The sequence below is a fragment of the Carlito syrichta genome, unplaced genomic scaffold, assembly GCF_000164805.1.
Source record: "Carlito syrichta isolate Samal-C Ts95f unplaced genomic scaffold, Tarsius_syrichta-2.0.1 Scaffold314304, whole genome shotgun sequence".
Lineage (NCBI taxonomy): Eukaryota > Metazoa > Chordata > Mammalia > Primates > Tarsiidae > Carlito > Carlito syrichta.
The window spans coordinates 389,397-392,914 of record NW_007258400.1 but is presented as its reverse complement, the minus strand read 5'-3'; positions in this window follow the sequence as shown (position 1 = coordinate 392,914).

Sequence of the window (3,518 nt, the reverse complement as noted above, 5' to 3'; positions counted from 1 at the left end):
AGAGATATTCACCACCATAGTCTAATGTAGAATACAAAATAGTAAAATATATGACTGCCTATTTCAATTTATTTTTCTGTAAAATGAGTGGCTAAACTCTAACAAAAATGTCATTTTGATTGAGGTGATAGTTTTAAGAATACTTGCATATGTTAAAACATTAAAATTAGCATTTTATATATGTGAATGTATTTTACATCAGATGTTCCTCAATAAATTGGTCAACTTAAAAAATTCAGTAACCATTTAAAACCAAGTGAAATTAAGGTTCTCATGGCAGTGACTGCTGGAAAACAACAACAATAACAGAACATAACTATATTTATTTTGCAATAACCTTAATAATTTATTGTAATATATAAGATATTTGGAGAGATAAAAATGAAATAGAATGTGTCATACATGGTATTGCATTCTTTGTACAAACTATGAAGAAAGGAAAGATGTGGCTATGTAGTTATTAATGTTTTCTAATTTCTAGATTTGGAAGATCTTCCAGGTCTACAACATGGACTAAGTAACGAACATCACATTAGCATGTCACAATCTATGAAGGCTAAATGAGGTCAAATTGGCTCTATTCTCTCATAAACACAAGGTTTTTAGTGTTAGTCTTTAAAGAGTTTATTTACTCATTTATTTTCTGAACCTGTGTAAGAGTACTTTGAACATACAATAGCCAAGCAAATAAATTTTGAATTGAAAAAAAAAAAACAACTTGCTTTTTTCATTTTATCCATGATGAAATTATTTTCATGAAGTTCACTATAGAACATGTTTTTGGAACACATGAATGTCTAAACACAGAATACACTAAAAGATGATTATATTTATCTATGTAATATGTTAACCACTAGTAATGAGTATGACCTTATGTTAATTATGTAAATTTAAATCAATTAAAAGTAAACACCATTAAAAATTTATTTTTCAAGTTACACAATAGTCATATGTGACTCATGGTTGCTATATTGAAAATTATGAATTATAGAAATCTTCATTATTAGTGAACATCAAACTGCATAATACTTTAATATGATATAGAGATAAATTATCATGGCTTTTTTTGTTACTATGATACTATGTCAAGAGAACATTGAAGATTGTGGGGTATAATAAAAAAATATCAATTAATTTATCAAGTAAAGAATGAAAATACAATCTGTCTTTCTATCATGGCAGTGTTCAAAACCGATAACGAAAGGGGTTAACTACATTTTGTGAAAAACTGCTTAGAAGACAAACTAAAAAATTTTACAGCTGATTATGTGCTTACTATGCCCCCAAAATTATCTTTCCACAAATTATAATATAGACTATTCTTCCTATTAACTTTAAGTACTATACAATTGTTGAAGGTCACATTTAAGTTGAAGCCGAATATCATTTGCAAAGGAACTAATCCATATTTCATGTAATATTCTTAAAAGGGCCTGAATATTCTTATTTTTATTCAGAATAATAACTTCTTTCACTTGTACAAAGTTAAAACTGTATAGTTTTGCAGAAGAAAGATATTCAATTATCCTCAATACCCTTGTGACTAGCAATATTATTAATTTCTTTTTTCCATTAACAAATTGTTTCTAGATCTCATTGGATGTTCTACTTTGACAAATAATTGATCTCAAACAAACGCAGTTTGAAAAATGGTTTGAACACTATTTTTTTTTTCTTTCTTCCTTTTTTTGGGGGTCAGAACTTCTGTATATTAAAGAACAGACTCAATAAGTGTCCTATTCATCTTTGTGATGGAGTACACAATTAAAATATTAATAGAAGTTCTCATCTTCATTTTTAGTGAAGAAGTTTTATTTAGTTATATCTTATCTGTTATTGAAGTTTCCTGAAAGAGTTTATAATAAAAGATTGCTGCAGTTCATAAAATTCTCCTTTTACCTTTTTTGAGATCATCGTGCTTCTGTGTGTATGTGTATCTTTTCATAGATTGGACCCAAGGGAGCCAAGATATTGGTTTCCTGTCATAATCCCTGTTATTTCTGACCCAAAATAAGCTGAAAAGAAAGAAACCAAATAGATCAACTGAGGTCTCCTTTGTCCAACTGTTGGTTGCATGCAAGGGGAAATTTTGCATTATATCCTTTGTGTTTTCCAAGAACCAGAACTGAATGCAAAGAAAACTGTCAAATCATGACACATTGAGAATGCCAAGTATCTTTTCATTTCAACTGAGGAAAATTTGGTAACCGCAGTGAAATGTGCTTTAAGTGTAGAACATAGAGCAAGTTTAAAAACTCTAACAAAAATAAAATAAAGTGTCATATTAATTTTTATATCGATGACATATTAAAGTAATATCATTTTTAATAAGTTGGGTTAGATAGCATATAATCAGAATTACTTTTGCCTATTTCTTTTTACTTGTCTTTAATATGGAAACTAAAAAATATAATATTTTCTTATAAATATGATATATCTCATATTTTTATATTTTCTAATATCTTATTTGATATTGTATTACCATTGGATAGCACTGTTATCAATAAATATAGAAGAATGAAATCTGATGCTTATCAGTGTAAACCTCACTATCATGCTACCTACCTACATGACAAATTTTCACACGAAGCCTTTGAATCTAAAATGAAATTGAATTAATTAATAAAAAAATAAAGTTTAATGCAACTAACCTGCAAGCAGAACAGCAACAACAAAAAAGACAAATGCAAGTGATGGAAATGAAGTATATTTTTAAGCTAAAAATAGTTGTAGATATCTATTCATTTAATTTTTTGAAAAACTGAAAACGATGTGATTTTAACAAATGGTTTTCTTTTGAAATGTAGCTGTCATCATTTGCCTCTAGACCTTTGAGATTTGTTCTGAAATGAGAGTTTGAATATAAAAGTGCAGAAATGCAAACTAACTTTGTGTCTAGCAACAAGGAAATATAAAATCTTGGCTTTTAAAAAGCCCCTTTGTGCAAAACATCTCCAATGTTGGATAAAATGTGAAGACTACTTTTAAAAGGGACTGCTGAGCATAAAATTATCTAGTGTTAAGCATCAGAGGCTTTATACAATGAAACAGGCAAACAAAAAAAACTTGAATAAAACATCTACAACAAAACCCCAAATCAAACATACTTCATAGTAAGAAACTGGACACTTTCTACCTAACATAAAAAACAAAACATATTTAGAGAAAAAATTAACATAGCGTACCTGATACTGATAGCTTTAGAAAGGCCTATTTACAATTTTGCCTTTGACTAGAGTATGAAAATTTGAATTTTAGGGGCTTCCTACTACTTCCTAACTGACAGATATGGTTTTTCATGCTAAAAACCGTGTGAACAATACAGTTTGTTCTGAACATCTTATGAATTTACTTCTGGAAGTTTGGAACTTTGACATGAGTTGGACAGAGTATGTGTACATGATCAGTCCCAGGGAAAGCTTTAGAAAGTGAACACCTAGCCGGGCTCGGTGGATCAGCCTGTAATCCCGCGCCTTTGGGAGGCTGAGGTGAGTGGATTCCCTAAGCCCGCGGGTTCG